The following is a 17,422-nucleotide window of genomic DNA, read 5'->3' on the forward strand; positions in this document are numbered from 1 at the left end:
CAGAAGACCCAGGTTCCAGTCCCACCACAAGCACTGACTAGATGTGTAATCAGGGGTAAGTCTCTCAAAGCCTCTGTTTCCTCTTCTGTAAAATGGCATAATACTTACAATACCTTCTTTTCAGGGTTGTTGTAAGAAAAGAGCTTTGTAAACCTTTAAGTCTTACCAAAAAATGAAAACTTTTTTGATGCCATCTAGAAATACTTGTGCAGCATGTACATTTAGATATTTTTAATCTTTGTGTTGGGGGATAGAAGGAATAGAGTGCCAGCCCTAGAGGCAGAAAGACCTAAGTTCAAATCTGACCTCAGATACTTCCTAGCTGTGTGACCCTAGTTGCTTCACCTTGTTTACCTCAATTTCATCACTATAAAATGAGCTAGAGAAGGAAATGGCAAACAGTTAAGAAAACCTCAGATGAAGATTTGGACATGACTGAAACGACTGAACATCAATAATGGTCTTTAAGTCAGTATGGTGTATTTGAATAATGTAAAAATAGACTCGAACTCTGGACTTCAATCCCCACAAGCCCTTGTTCCACTTCCCCAGAATGCTTTGCATTCTCATGTGGGCCGAGATCGAGAAGGGATTTAAGCTGATTGCAAAGGCTTTTGTGTTTCTCTTTTGGACTTCCGTTTTGGAGCAGATGCAGCTCTTCCATGATGTGAGATTATCTTGTCTAGGCCTCTCTGGCCTAGGCATGTGTTTCTTATCCTGTATTTTCTTTAATCCTTAAACTTCAATAAACCTCATAAAATATAATACTCCTTGCAGAGAGAAACTAATTTCTACCTGCCTCAGTCTCCCCTAAATTTTAATCTTTACAGTTGGCGTAACCACTTCGGGAAAACGAAATATCTCAATCTTCTGATTCTTTTCTGATCTTTAGTTAATCTTTAATATCTAGTGCCTAGAAATTTTTTTTTGATCCATGTTTCTCTGGCCGAGGTTTTTTTTACCCCTGCAAAGCTGCTGCTTGTTCCAGCCATTAGCTCCCAGCCCTGCCTGCCTGCCTGCCTGCCTGCCTGCCTGCCTGCCTGCCTGCCTGCCTGCCTGCCTGCCTGCCTGCCTGCCTGCCTGCCGCTGCCATCCGCTCGAACGGCTGCTTCTCCCTGCCTGCAGACCTGTTTGCAGTTTGCGGCTCACCTGCCCACCCCAGCTGGCCGTTCCACTCCTGGCCCTGCTTGTCTGTGCTCTGGCTCCGGCCCTGCACACCCCAGCGGTCTTTCTCTCGCTCACCTGGCCCACCTGATTCAACCAAGATTGCAATCACCTGGTGACCTGCCTGCCCAACAAACTCTAGCCTTGGAGCAGATTCACTCAGCTGGTAACTATTGGCCACATGGGCGGATGGTAGCAGGGGAGAGAGAAAAGGGAGGAGAATAAACAGACCTTTTCAAGCGGGAACTTAAAAAGCAATGGGCTGTTTAAAAGAATACCTTTTGACTGTTCTGGTCATTTCATTGATTTCACCTGTGTGCCAGAAGAAAGATTCAGCCCAAAGATTCAACTTTAACTTTGGGGAGGCAAATGGGTGGCTCAGCGAACTGAGAGCCAGACCTAAAGACATGCGGTCCTGGGTTAAAATCTGGCCTCAGATACTTCCCAGCTGTGGGGCCCTTAGCAGATCCCTTAAACCCCATTGCCTAGCCCTTACCACTCTGCCTTCTGACAATAGGCATCTAAATGGATAATTAAAAACAACAAACAAAAAACAAGGAACTTTAAAGACTGGAGGTTGTATATTCTAAGGTATTCCAGACTCCAATGGTTTATACAAATCTCTGTATTTCTAAGGTTTAACTTTGTGATTTTTAAATTCATATATTACTGGATTCAATATTATTCTGTTATACTGTTCATTTTAATGTACTGAGTTAACTACTTTAAAATTCTGTTGTTTTTCCCCTATAACTATTGAACAAATATTATTGAATAAGCCCATATATGAAAAAAACAGTTTTTCTATTTTTGCCTTTGTAAATTGTCACATAGAGGATAGATGGACTTCAGAACTGGTTACAATTGTATAACAACCTTTGGAAGATTTAATGTGCTAAATATCTCAACTGATTTTAAGGGTTTTTTAAATATGATTTTTGTAATTTTTTTTAACAATCTCTGGTCATTTTTGCCTGCCCCTACCACGAGGTAAGGCCCATTACAGTAGCTGAAGTGAAATACATTTTATAACCCCCAACCTTCCCGCATTTCTAAATATGTGAATGGAAGTTGGGGCAGTTAATCTCAGGGCATTTGTACCCCTAAAAAGCCTCCAAAAAAGGAGCATCCCTTTATTTATACTCTTCAGCTCACTATTTTACTTCTACCAGAATGAGATTTCTTGATTATGTTCTTAACTCAAGATGAGTTTTACTTTGTTTAAAAATATGTTTATTACCAAAGTTGAAAGATTGCTACGTTTGTAAAAAAAAAAAAAATTTGACAGATGTCCATCAATTCATAGTTTTTTTTAAATGCCATACAGCAACTTATGTGAAATATGATAGTGTGTTTGTTTGCTATTATAATTAATTGGGCTATTGAGAAGTTTGGGGATATTGATATCTACATATTTGTAATACTGTTCAATTCATTTGTCATACTCACAGTAGAGCATGGCCAGACATGAAGAGGAAATAGATCTCATTTTTGGTGAGAAAGCCTTGTAATCTTTATTTTCTTAGCTGACACAGAGTGTCAATGATTATAAGCTACATTTTTGAATTTTTTAAAGCTCTTTTATTATTATATTTTTCTTGCATGTGCAATATACTTTTTCAGTTTTTTTCTCTCTTTTTTATATTTGAAGCACATGTCACCAGGATTAAGATTTTCTTTAACCTTTTGATTTTTCAGTACTACAAGTTTAAGATACATTTGCCAATGCATACCCCAAAAAAAGCTTGTGACTATAAAAACAATGCCACTAATTATTTAAATAAATTATGGGACTTTGCTTAATGATTCTGTCTGATTCCAGGACAAGATATACACACAAGAGCCATTGCACAGAGCCAAAGAAAAGCTAATCCAGGATGGATTGATGCACTTCTAGGCCAATACAAAGATCTTGAACCTAGTGTGAAGACTCAAGGTTACTGTGTTTAACATTGTTAGACATAGGCTTTCCTTGTGTCCACACTCACTCTGAAAATACTCACAGACGAGTATCCCCGAAACCTTGGCTCCTATAATCTGGTCCCCTTTTCTGCCTCTCATAGTGTGGTACCTTTCTGTGGTCCTGGCTACTTACTGAGTAAATGCATCATTGCTTAGATCATTTTGATTGGGCCCTGATAGAAGGACCTGTTATAGATTTATTTTTCTTTTACTTGGAATTTTTACACATAAAACTTTGATAGTCTATATTTTCATCCAGAAATTTTTCTTTTTTTATTTGGATTTTTCTGATATCTTTTTAATATCTCTTGCCAATTGATTCATATACCTCATACCTCAGCCATGCATCCCTAAGTGATCCTGTTTTTTTAATCACCCTCTTAATGGGAGAATGTAAGAAATATTATTATTTTAAATTGCAAAGTTTAAATTCCTTTTGAGAAGAATTTTAGGTAAAGAAGATGCTACCTCTCTGAATCCAGAAACTGAACTGTTGGAGAAGATACCATGAAGAAGCCTCCAAACCAGACAGCTGCACAAAAATTGAACTTTGGGTGTGGTTGATTGAACATTTATTTGTATGAATACTTTCATGCCAAAGGGGACTGCCCCCTAACCGGCTTTTTGTCAATGCGTTCAGCAATTATTGGTTTTGTTTTTTTTTCTCTTATCCTTATCTTATTATATTAAATTACTGTAATGTTTAAGTTGATTATGTTTTCATGATCCTTTTTGGTGAAACTTGTCTCCCCAATAACGATCAAATGGTGGAATGTAAAAATAGACTCGAACTCTGGACTTCAATCCCCACAAGCCCTTGCTCCACTTCCCCAGAATGCTTTGTATTCTCACGTGGGCTGAGATCGAGAAGGGATTTAAGCTGATTGCAAAGGCTTTTGTGTCTCTCTTTTGGACTTCCGTTTTGGAGCAGACACGGCTCTTCCATGATGTGAGATTATCTTATCTAGGCCTCTCTGGCCTAGATAAGGCCTCTCTGGTTTCTTATCCTGTATTTTCTTTAATCCTTAATCTTCAATAAACCTCATAAAATATAATACTCCTTGCAGAGAGAAACTAATTTCTACCTGCCTCAGTCTCCCCTAAATTTTAATCTTTACAATAATCACAGGATCTTATGAGTCAAAGGTCCAAGGTTTAAATCCTGGCTCTGATAGTGACTGACTACCTGTGTGACCTTAGTGTAGATAGTTACCCTCTCTGGGAATTAGTTTCCTCATCTATAAAGAGAGGGGGTTACTATATTCCCTTCCAGCTCTAAAATCCTATAATTATATTGTTATAAAGATTTTTCCCCACTTTGTTGCTTCCCTTCTCATTCTGGTTGCATTGATTTTGTTTGTACAAAGGCTTTTTAATTTAATGTAACAAAATTAATTTATTTTACATGTTATAATTTTTTCTAACTCTTTAAATCCTATAATTATAAAGAGGCAAGGAAATGAGGATTAAATCAGAAGTTGTTCAGTTGTTTTTCAGTTATGTCCAACTCTCTGTGACCCCATTTAAAGTTTTCTTGGCAAAGATACTAGAGTGGTATGTCATTTCCTTCTCCAGCTTATTATACAGATAAGGAACTGAGGGAAACAAGGTTAAGTGACTTGCCCAAGATCACACATCCAGAAAATGTCTGAGGTCAGATTTGAACTCTGAATGATGACCTGACTCCATGCCTGGTACTCCCTCCTTCCACTGCACTACCAGGCAGGACCAGGTTTCAAATCTTAGCTGCTATTTACTATGTCTGTGACTTTGGGCAAGTCATTCAACCACTATAGGCCTTAATTTCCTCATCTGTAAAATAAAGCATTGGTCTAGATGACTTCTAAGGTCTCTCCTAGCTCTAAATCTATGATTCTAATAAATCACATTTACATAGCACTTTACCACCACTCCTGCAGCCATATAAAGGTGTTCCATACACGCTTTTGCCTTGGGGAAATCACTATTCGTGCAAAATGTGCCACTGTAATGGATAGGCATCATAGATATAGAGTCAGGAAATTAATATCCCCAGTTACATTTTTCTGCCTCAGGTCTTGCTTCAGGGAAATGACTATTCATCAATGACAGGGGAGTTAAATGGTTCAGAAAGCAAGGCAATGGAAATCCATGTAGGGAGAGGCGTTTTCATCTCATCAATGAAGACCCAGATTTGTCTCCCAGAGAGAGTTAACAGTCAGTTTAGGGGGGAGAGCTGGAGAATGGAGCACATGAGCATAAGTACTACTGTACATCCCTGACTGTACTTGAATGCCAAGAAGGCAGGCATCCTAGGACACCCTGCCACCCAATGGAGATAGCCAGAGGCTGGTCAACTTTTATCCCACCATAAAACTCCAAAGCAAGGATTCTGCATCTTTTTTGTATCAAAGGTCCCTTTGGCATCTGGGGGAATCTACGAGTCCCTTCTCAGGCCATCTTTTTTTTTAATTCATGATTGAAGGAAATGCTAGATTTCAGCTCCAAATTAGTGAACATAAAGATGTAATTTTTTTCCTTATGTCCATGATCTGCCAGAAATCTACCCAAAGGCCCCTTCTGTGGAGCCCAGTTAAGAACCCCTCCCCTAAAATAGGAGAGAACAGGCTGCCAACTCCTATAGTTTGAGGTACAGGAAGCATACACAATTGTAAAGAAAGGGTGAATATGTCTTGGGCTGGTCCAGTAGCAAGGACAAGAGGTGTCCAAATGTCAAACCTTCCATTTGTTCACCAATGTAGGGGATGGAAGAAAGACTGAATTTTTAAAAAAATGTCCCTTTCTTCTCTTGTCCTCTCTCTTCTCTCTCCCTGAGGATGATGGGACAATGAGATTCATTCCCAGGAATGCTTATTCTGAGAAGCAGAACAACAAAAGAAATGCAGAAGCTTGCCCTGGCCTGGTTTTCTGTACTAAAACCCCAAACAAGTATCCACACGCAAATGTGCATATGTGAGCCATACAGACTGTTTTTAAACTTTCCCAGAGAAGTTACATAAGATTTACTCGGTGACCAATAATAACAACCAACATTGAGAGAGACTTCTAAAATTTGAAAAGTGCTTTACAAATATCATATTATTAGGGAGCAGCTAGGTGAGTCAGGGCATTGAGAATCAGACCTAGATGCAGGGTTTAAATCCGACCTCAGACACTTCCTAGTTGTGTGACCCTGGACAAGTCACTTCACTCCCATTGCCTAATCCTTACCAGTCTTCTGCCTTAAAACCGATACACAGTATTGATTCTAAGATGAACGGTAAGAGTTTAGAAAATAAAACTAAAAACAAATATCATCTCATTAGAGTCTCATAACAACCTTGGAAAGTAGGTGTTATTATTATCCCCATTTTATAGATGAGTAAACTGAGACCAACAGAGGTTAGGTAACTTGCCTGAATTAACATCGCTAGGAAATGTCCCAAACTGGATTTGAACTGAGCCTTCCTAACACCATGCTCAGCATTCTATCCACTGTATCCATTTTTTTATCTGCCTCTAGGATAGTTAACTAGATCTATTTTGAAAAGAAGGAGGATGACAAAAACAATGACAACAATAACAAAAACAATAACAAACAACTGACCTTCTATGACATTCTATTGGGAGAATTGAATCAAACTAACTGTGACAGTCTCTCTATAAATAAGACCAGAAGATAAAAGGAGGTCACACTTAAATGGAAGGGTGCCCTCACAAGTACTCCTTGAAGAGATGAATAAAGTTGTTGATAGAGTCAATTTTATTGAATGGGCAAAGGGCACAAGAAACATCATTTCATAGGAAATTTCCGCATCTTATTGTACATTACTTAAAGATCACCATGAAAATATTTGTAGCTTATGTACCAGCATCTCTTGAAAGGAATGAGGAGGCAAAGAAATTCGTGAAAAACTATAGATAAAAAACCCTCTAGAGTAAATCAACATATAGAGAAAAACAGCATGGCATAGTGGGTAAAGGTTGGCGTTGGAGTGAGGGAGCCTTGTGTTCGTTTTGTATATGACTTTTTTTTTTTTTGAGACTAGGACTCTCTCTATTCCCCAGGCTAGAAATGCCATTTTGCCATTTGCCAAGCTCTTCCCTACTGAAGACCAACAGGGAAGTTTTGATCCATTCAGTTTCTGACCTAAAGGCAGCCTGGCACCTTTCATCTCACTGTCCTTAGGTAAGAGGGGAATATCTACCCCAAGCATGTGAAGACATCCCGCTGCAGAAGGGGAGCATGAGAACAATTTTCCCAACAATCTTGAAAGTGGCTAAAGCAGGCACTGAGGAGTTCTTAGAACTTGTGGAGTTCTTAGAACTTAGAACATCAAATATGCCAAAATTATCCACTACATCCTGGGCTATTGCCAGTCACCCTGACTTCTGTCTCTGCCACTGGACTTGTGTGACTCTGGAAGAGAGAATGAGGCTGACAACTGTGCAACTTTACCTCACTTCAATTCCCAAATAAGTCAAGGCATCACCCCATGATGTCATTGGTTCTTGTTGAAAATGAAAGACAACACCTTTCATAGGGTCTCTCTATTGGTGCTGGACTAATTGGTGGAAACCCACTTAACTTTTACCCTACTACAGCTCAGAACTCTAGAGTTCAAGGATCTTCCTCAGAGTAGATCTACTCATTTGTTTTTTTTAACCATTACCTTCTGCCTTCAAATCAGTACTATGTATTGGTTCTGAGACAGAAGAGTGGTAAGGGCTAAGCAATGAAGGTTAAGTGACTTGCCCAGGGTCACACAGCTAAGAAGTGCTTGAGGCCACATCTGAACCTAGGCCTGGCTCTCAATCCAGCTATCCCCCAGTACTGCTCTTCCAAAAGAATCAGGACTACAGACTACAGATATATATCTGCGTGTACCACCACACCCAGCATATCTGACTCCTGTTGGCTATGGAAATCTTAGCAAGATACTTCTGCTGCACTGGGCTATAGTTTTTTTAAGTTATTTTAAGACTATAAATTACAAATTAATCCCTGACCAGCCTCACAGAAGGCAATGTCCATGCTAGGAAGAAATATAAGGATGAAATCACAGGTTCAAACCAAAATAACCTTTTATATGTGCTTACTTTAATACAAAGACTAGCATGCACACACACACACATGCACACACACACACACACACACACAGAATATGTTGGAGAATATGGCTCAGGAGTAATGAACAAGAAGGCTCAGAAGCTTATACCACACAGAAATATCATACCTAGAGATACCAGAGATCTGGTGAACAAGCGTTGAGTAAAAGAGATGATGAAAGAATTCTTGCTGCTGCTTTGCTGGGGTCTCTATGGCACTGACTACATCCTGACTACTGAGGGGCATCCAGGTCAAGTTGCTGAGAATAAATCCCAAATATCCACATAAAAATACATATCATGAATGCTTTCTTTTTTTAATTGACAATTTTTAATTTGGAATATTTTTCCATGCTTACATGATTCATGTTCTTTCCCTCCTCCCACAGCCGATACACAATTCCACTAGGTTTACATGTATCATTGATCAAAGATCTATTTCCTTATTTTTGATATTTGCGCCAGGGTGATCATTTAGAGTCTACATCCCCAGTCATATCCCCTTCAACCCATGTGATCAAGCAGTTGTTTTTCTTCTGTGTTTCTGCTCCCACAGTTCTTCCTCTGGATGTGGATAGCATCTTTCTCATCAGTCCTTCAGAATTGTCCTGGATCATTGCACTGCTGCTAGTAGAGCAGTCCATTACATTTGATTGTGCCTCTGTGTACAATGTTCTGGTTCTGCTCCTTTCACTCTGCATCAATTCCTGTAGGATGTTCCAATTCACATTGAATTCCTCCAGTTCATTATTTCTTTGAGCACAGTAATATTCCATCACCAACACGAATGCTTTCTTTTAGAGAAAAGTCAGAAGAATCTCGATGTAATGAGCAAGAAATGAAATTTATTATATTTTAATAGACTGGAAGCAACTCTTGATTGATTTGAGAATTATTCCTGAATCAATAGTTTTCTTATAGTCAGACCACCTATTTGGTTAAGCAATAATAATAATATTTGTGCAATAAATATGCATATTTATAATAACAATAATAACCAGCATTTATATAATTGATTCAAACTATGTAAGGTATACATGTGTTTGTGTGTATAATCTTATTCAATCCTCCCAAAAAGTTTGTATCATTCTTATGAGGTCTATGCAAACTAATGAAGGTTTGTAAAACTCTTTATATATTATGTCATTTCCTAAGCCCCACACTTTAGTCACCAAAAATGAGAGAATGATGAAAACAATAAAAATAAAATGAGAGAAAGATGGCGTGTAATTAAACAACTCCAACTTGACCTATTTAAACAAGCTATTGGTGCCAAAGAAGAGAAAAGAAAAAGCAATAAACAACAGATGGAGGAATGGGCATTAATACAGATTGTAAACATTTCCTTCAAAAGTCTAACCAAAGTAAATCAATTGCCATGATGGGAAATAAAAAAGAGCCTAGGAACAGTCATCCAAGAAACAACAGATCTCCATGCCAAGCAGGGAGATACTGTAGCCAAGGGCAACATCAGTTTAAAATAAACTCATTTGTAAAAATCTTACGAGGAAAATGGTGGAAGATTATAAGAAATATCACCTCATAAAGCAGTGGAATGCATTTGAAGGGAAAAGAAATTTGAAAGAAAGCACAGCAAAATGGACGAAGGACAACAAACAGATGAAAAATGGAGATCTGTAAAGATTTTTATAATCAACTCTTTTCCTCAGCAAGAACAATGGAGCCACAACATGAAGTCTTTAACAACCCCATCTGGGATATACTGCCCAAGGAAATGGAAATGGCACCAAAGAAACCAAAGATGGAGAAAGTAACTGAACTAAACCTCATGAGGCCTGGGTTGGATTGGTCACTGAGGGATATCAAAGTTGGAAGAAAAACTAAAATTTTATTATTGCCTCCCCCTGCCCCCCTCAAAAAAAGTGACCAAGAGAATATCAGTAACTACTGACTCGTGCAATCCCTTTCCTGTCTCCAGCCAATTTTTTAAATAAACCCTTACTTTCTGTCCTAGTGACAATTCTAGGTCAGAAGAGTAAGGATTAGGTTATTGGGGTTAAGTGACTTGCCCAGGGTCACACAGCTGGGAAGTATCTGAGGCTAGATTTGAACCCAGGTCTTCTCAATTCCAAGCCTGGTACTCTATGCACTGTATCTAGTTGTCCCTCTACCCAATTTTTATGAGAGTAATCTTCACCTATATTGAGGACATCATTGATGAAGTCCTGAGAAGTTAAGAAGCAGAACACTAACAATATTTAATAGCAGAACACATCTTTAAAAGCATATGATTGACAGGAAATAGGAGAGACCATAAGATACCACTGTACTTATTGTTTTTAGACTATAAAAAAGCATTTAATTCTACAGAGAAGTTCTCCTTTGTCCAGAAGTTTCTCATGCATATGTTAAAATCTTAAGAGATAAAATTGATGGCCAGTACCATAAAGGAGAGCCAACCACAGAGAATCCAAATGGAAAAGGAATCCCTACAGATGGCTTCAGTTCTCCCTTGTGCCTATTTGAAGATGACATTGTGCTAACTGCACCAAGCCTGGCCATAAGACAAAGCATCCTTCAAATGGAGAACCATGATCACTTAAGAAAATTCAGCCTGACTAGCCACATAGGAAAATCCAAGCGGATGGGAAAATGCCTAATATCCAGACTATTTTAAAATCCTGCATGGGTGTTTAGTGTGTTGTTGTTGTTTAGTTCTGTTCAACTGTTCATGACACCATTTGGGGTTTTCTTGGCAAAGACACCAATCTGTCTACCCACTCTACCCCTTTGCTGCCCCAAGTCAAAGATACTGGAGTAGTTTGCCATTTTCTTCAGCTTGTTCTACCAATAAGGAAACTGAGTCAAACAGGATTAAATGACTTGCCCAAGGTCACAAAAGCTAATAAAGATTTGAATTCAGGTCTTCTTGACTCCAGGCCCAGCACTCTATATATACACTGCCACCTAGCTGCCTTCTCTAAAAGTGACTAAATAATGAGTCAAAACCAGTCAAGATTCAAATTCAGGAATCCTATTTCCAGGCTAAAGTTTCTAACTCAAAGTTAATGGCAAAGCTAGAACTCTTGATTCCAAGCCAATGTTCATACTCCCTCCTCAGTGAGCCCATTTAACTGAAGTAAGGTATTATCATTTAATGTGGAGAAGAAACTAATTCAAAGAGCACCATTTATTGTGGTTTTTAAAAAAAGTATGTTAATTGTCTACACGTGTGGCTTTTGATTATGTCTTAAGTGTAAATATTCCAGAAAATGGCTTGGGTTGTTATTATTATCATTCCAAGTGACCCAAGTCAATAAAATAGCATTAATAACTTCACATGGAGTGAAAGGGGTGGGAATGAGGGAATAAAGGTCCTAGTTTAGCCATCTGGTTGGATAATAATGACATTTGAGATTCCTTCTAAAACTAATAGTCTGTGATTCTAAAAGAATTAGTTTTAATTTTTAAAAAGATGAAAACAAAAAAGGTAACCTAGTATTTGTAGTCAGGAAATATTGGATTCAAATTCTAGCTCATATATAACCTCAAACAAACAATTTTGTTTGAGTGTAGGTTTTGCCATCTATAAAATGGAAATAATAGTACTTGTGATATTTTTATAAAAGAGAATTATTTTATTTGTATTCCCTACTTTATAATGTTATTGTGAGGATTGTACTTTATAAACTCTAAAATATTCTCCTGTTTCTCCTTTTGCATGCATGACTCCTCCTCTTTCTGCTTTGCTGGCCATTTATGCCCTTCCCTCCAACCATGAATATCCCTCAAATTTCTTTCTGGGTCCTCTTCTTTTCTTTCTCTAATCTACACATTCTATCAGTGATATCCTCTTCTATGGGTTCAACTATCATCTTAATTCAAATATTACCTATCACTAGTCTCTCTCTCTCTCTCTCTCTCTCTCTCTCTCTCTCTCTCTCTCTCTCTCTCTCTCTCTCTCTCTCTCTCTGTCCAACACCAATTCTACATCACCAATTTCCCACTGGGTGCCCTATAGGTCTCTAACACTTAACATGTCTGAAATGGAATTCCTCTGCCCCCAGGCCAAAACAGCAGACAAATAAATCCATTCTCCACATTTTTGTCTGTGGAGAACCACCATTCTTCTGGTTCACAATTTCAAAACTCCTTGAATTTTCCTTCTCCCTCATCACTATCCTCACCAATTGCTAAACCTTTTCTACCTCCATAAATCTCAAATTCATTGCCTTTCCTCATATGGCCACTTCATAGTTCAGCTCCTTATTAACTATCTCTTGATAGCCTAAGCTTCCTAACTGGACTACCAGTTTCTAATCTCTTTTTTTCAATTAATCCATCCTGTTTCAGAAACACCCAAACTCTAGAACTCAAAAGATTACCACCAGTGCTAGAAATATTCCTATTTCAGGATTGTAATTTGTGTTGATTTATCACAATTTTATGAAGATAGTTTTACTTACCCTGTATTTTATTTTATTTCATTTATTTTATCATGTATTTGGACCCAAGGCAGAAGAGTAGTAAGAGCTAGGCAATGGGGATTAAGTGACTTATCCAGAATCTGTGAATTTTAATTTTACTTCACCCTGCTTAGTCTTTAGAATTCTAGCAACCAGAAATGTATAAACCCCGACTTAAAGATTAAGCATGGGGGAGGAAGGTCTATGACCCAAGTGTGCTAACAAGTGACAAATCAGAAACAACTGACTGACCCCTGGGTTGTCCAAAGCCAAGTTTAAGCCACCATTGGTACATGTAAGACACAGGAAGTGATGTAAAGAACTGCCTTTATATTTCACATCACTTCCTGGGAGAGGGAGTTGGCTGTGGAACTCGACCCTGGAGGATCTCAAGTGTGAGACCTCAGACTGCTTCTCTTAGACAATCACATGGTGAGTGATAAGACTGACTCTCATTTCCTTGACTTTCTGGAAGCAACAGCCCCTGGAAAGGCCCATCTCTTGGGACTCCCTATTTCCTTGGCTTTTCTGGAGAGACCCCTTGGCTGAGGCCTCTGAACTCCTTGCCTGGCTCAGATCAGGATGGAGCAGATCTTCTTCCCTTTTCCCTCTCTCTCTCTCTCTCTTATTCTTAATTTCTTCCTTCTATTGTAAATAAACCACCATAAAATTCCATTCTGACTTGAGTATTTCATTGGGATTAAGAATTTAAATCCCTGGCAACCAACTAAAATATATCTTCAATCCAACCATAAAATTTACCCCTTACAACCTCTTACAGATCACATAACTAGGAAGTGTCTGAGACCAGATTTGAACCTAGGACCTCCAGCTGCCCCCTTTACCCTATATTTTAAATAACAGAGCATCTCTCAATAGTTCTACTCCCTGTCACCCAAGGCCTCCAAACTCTTTCTAGGAAGGAAATATCTAAACCATCCCAGGGAAAAGGAAATCTTCCAATAAAGGGTAACCTGAACCATTTTCTGAAGTTGTGTACAGTCCTCTATGGAGGCAGAAAACTGAAGAACTGGGTGACTCCACAAGGAAAGGCTGGAAAGGATTAACTGAAACTGTGTCCAAGGGTAATCCCTCTTTATCAGATAAATCTTCCTGAAAGTCAGATACAAGAAATCACTGGACCAGTACACTCTCCTCCTTCTTGAAATATCGATGATTTATTAAAGACACAGCTTCTGGGAGATGGAATGTCTAACATCTTAATCAAAGAGATTATTTTAAAAGTCCATTCCAGCTTTCAAAGATACCAGCCACCTAAATATGGAAATGTTTTATGGCTATTTTTCTTTAACATAATAATTAAATACCATTGCTTTGAACTGTGACCTCTGACTGTTAAGGGTAAAATCATTGATGGGGCTCATGAACTATGATTTAGTGAATACAGATCAGAAGACTACCTTCAAGTTAAGGTAGCCTCCTTGGAAAGACCTAACTTTGAGTTATTCAATAACCATAGGTATCAAATGTGTACTTCAGTTTCAGTGTTTGTGAATACACTATTACTGACTATATGATTTTGGCAAATCCCTTAATGTCTAATGACCTCAGTTTCTTCCTTGTCTCCTCACTCATCCCCACCATGTCTATACAGTCACAAACATGAAACCCAGAGCAGAATTGTGGTGTGTGGTTTGGACTTTCCAGTCTCCCCTTTCCATATTTAGTTTTCTTCAACTTCTCCAGACCCAGACATCTAGGCAGATATAGCATACACCTTATAATTACTTTCTCCTAAAGGAGAAAGAATATGTAAAAAGGTTACAAGTTTCTAAGTAGCGAAAATATTGCAGTTTGCTTATTATATAGTTACATTGAAACTAGGTAACTACTCTTTTAGTCAACTAACTCTACTGTTATCAGTTATCAGTTTTGCATTTATCATGTAACAGTATCTATGGTAGCTAATTATATTCCTGCCTATTAGACTAAAAGCCCTAAGAGGACAGTAACCCTGTCTCATCTAAAGTATATTTTTCTTAGCATTGGACAATCTTGCAGACAGATCTTTTTTTTTTAACTCATACATTCTTGTCTTAGAATAAATACTAGGTATTGGTTTCAAGGCAGAAAAGAGTTATGGGCTAAGTAATTGGGGCTAAGTGAGTTGCTCAGGATCACACAGCTAGGAAGTTTCCAATGCCAGATTTGAACCCAGTTCCTCTCAACTCTAGACCTGACTCTCAATCCATTGAGTCATTTAACTGCTCTCAGACAGCAGATTTTAAGAAATGTCTGTTGAATAAATCAATGCTCCATGCTTAATTATATCCTGACCTCAATAAACTCTCGATGCAGGTGGACTATAGCAGGAAGTGATAGAAATGGGACCCTCATGTTCTGAAATTTTGCAAAATTTGAAATATTAATCAGCTAACCATTTTGTATTATTAATCACCTGTACTGGTTCAGTACTATTCTGTTCCATATACCAGTTTTGTGCTGCTGTGAATTATTAATTGCTTATATTGTTCTGTATTTACCTTAGTTCTGAATTGTTAGGCATTATTAATCACCTATAATGATCATCTATTATGTTCCTCTCTTTAATGAGGGCATTCCAGAAGGGTAATGAGACCTCTCCTACACTGACAAATGATGGCAGGTAGGACAATGGAGAGAAACATGAGACATGCGCACTAAGGGCTCTGGCAGTCCAGGGGTCCATCCTGTGCATGCTCCCTATTCCCTTTTTGGGGTCCTCAAGTTCACCTATGACATGTCAGATACAAAAACAGACTTCCACCTGGACTTTGACCCATCTTCTCAATCTCATCTTCCAGAGGTTTTGGCCTAGAACACCCTAGAACACCCAGAGGTGGGCTATTTTGGAAAAAAAAAGTTGAGATTTCCCTAGAATGGGAGGTGACAAGCCACCTGACCTTCAGTAAATATACAAACCTTGAACTACCTATTGGACTACTCCATCAGTCTCAAGGCTACTCCATCAGCCCAGGACCTACTCCATCAGCCCCAAAGCTATTATTCTATTAGGCCCTAGGCCATTTCACCAGTCTAGCCTTTCATATAATGACAAATAATCTTAAATAAATCTTCTTTAAACACAATTCTTTCATACTTCTGGATTGAATGGAATTTTGAGTCTCCCATTCTTGGGGCTACAGACTTTGATGTGTTGTAGCATAGTTTCCAGCCATAAACCCAATTCTAATTCCTGGTTGAGTTTAAGTTAAGCTTTCCTATCTGGGAACTGGCATCCTCATCAGATTTTTGCTAATCCCTCTTTTCCTTGATGTTGGTATTCTGATTTTCATCCAGTTCAATCTTCTGAGCATCCTAGTTTAACAGCAACTATTTTGACTAGGAAACAAGGAATTATATGCTCCTTTTGCCCTTGATATTTGTTAATGGCAGTTGATCTTATCACTGGCCTGGAGAAGATTGTCTTTATTCCTATTATGATGACTTGATACTTCCTCCCTTTTCTTTTCCATCTCCATCCTCCTCACCCCAGATATTTTCTTTAGTTTAATAAGTGTCCCTTTGATATCACTTGGATCTGAAGAGGTCCTCCTTGCTCTGGTTTTACTTTATTGATGATTCTACCTTCCACTCATTAGCAGATGACTTCTTTAATTGGGAAATCCAAAACAGGACTTTACAATGTCACCTTGATACTTTTAAAGGATCATAAAGCTAGAGCTGAAAGGAACCTTAGGAAAATATAGTCTACATTATATCTACCTAGATGGTCAGAGAAGTTGAGAAGAACTAGGTGTGGAAAAGAGGGGCTGGAAAGTCCAGACCACACACCAGAACTCTGTTCTGTGTTTTGTGCATGTGGGTATGGATGTGTGGTGGGGAGGCAAGAAAGGCTTCAGCCTCCTGCTGCCTTTCCCCACTTCACCTTCTTCAGATGGTAGACAGCCCAGCCTTCCAAGTCATTCACTGATGCCCTTAACTCAGAATAAACTCAGTTGTGTAAAATGGCCCTGTCCCTCTCTGAACTCCGTGAAGGGTCTTGTTATTGTTCTTTCACACACACACACACACACACACACACACACACACACACACACACACACACAATCTTACTATCTATATTAATGAAAACTCTAAGACAGAAAGACAAACAGGGTTAAGTGACTTGCCCAGGATCACACAGCTAAAAAGTGTCTGAGGTCAGATCTGCAGCTAGGTCCTCTTGACTCTAGACCTGATAGTCTATCCACTGTGCTACCTAGCTGCTTCTGTACAGAGTTTTAATAAACAAATCTGTGAATGTGAAGGGGGGGCTACCTAGGGAGTAGAACAGATTAAGAGAGCCAGGTGAGGATCTGGATCATTCCTTACCCATGGTGAGCATCTCTGAGAAAAGTTTTGTCTCTCTAAGAGTCTGAGACAAACCTTCCTCCTCTGTTGGAAGGGATACCTAAATTACCAATTAGATAATAAGATGGATTGGGCACTAGTCTAGTGTCTTCCTATTGGCCCCACCTATAGAGCATGTCAGTTGCTGCCTCCACTTGAAGGCAAAAATCAAAAACAAGACCTTGCTGTTCTCCTCATTCTATCCCTTCCTTCTGATCCCATATCCCATGACATTGAATGTAAGTGCTGGAAAGAGCATCATCCCTGCCTGACTACTCCATCAAGTCCCAGATCTCTTAAGTATGCCTTTGAGCAAGTCACTTCATTGCCCTGATTCCTTATTTCCTCAGCTATAAAATCTGTTTTAAAAAAAAAGAAAAAAAAAAGGTTGGCTCCTATGATCTCTAAGGCCCTTTCTGACTTAAAAA

This window comes from Monodelphis domestica, chromosome 1 (genome assembly GCF_027887165.1).
Source record: "Monodelphis domestica isolate mMonDom1 chromosome 1, mMonDom1.pri, whole genome shotgun sequence".
Lineage (NCBI taxonomy): Eukaryota > Metazoa > Chordata > Mammalia > Didelphimorphia > Didelphidae > Monodelphis > Monodelphis domestica.